A 435-nucleotide genomic window follows, 5' to 3' on the forward strand; every position below is an offset into this window, starting at 1 on the left:
TGTCGAGCGCTGCCGGAAGCAGGAAATATTTAAAGGACATTTTCATATATATTCATCTCTATATTTTTTTTTTCAAGATAAGAAAAATAAGACTAATTCAAGCCTTGCCCTGTGCAAACAAAATTAAAACGAGACCGCGCTGGTCACCAGGGTCCCGGGTCGGCCGCCGCCGTCAGACCCGTTACCTTGATTTTTGGGGAGGGGGAAGATCCCCCCTTTATGGGCCAGGTCCAGGGTAGGGACGTGGGGTGACAGAGCCCCTTTAGAAAATAAAGGGGAAGGGGTTTTGGCAGCAAGGGAGAGAGGGGAGCTAAAGGGAAAAGAGAGGTTAAAAAACTCAAATCAAAGGAACGAAGCGGGACGGGGCGGTGGGAAGGAAAACGTGGCGGACAAAAGAAAGTCTGTTAGTCAAGTAATGCGTCAGCTTTTAAATTA

The sequence above is a fragment of the Mesitornis unicolor genome, unplaced genomic scaffold (assembly GCF_000695765.1).
Source record: "Mesitornis unicolor isolate BGI_N332 unplaced genomic scaffold, ASM69576v1 scaffold27530, whole genome shotgun sequence".
In the NCBI taxonomy this organism is placed as follows: domain Eukaryota; kingdom Metazoa; phylum Chordata; class Aves; order Mesitornithiformes; family Mesitornithidae; genus Mesitornis; species Mesitornis unicolor.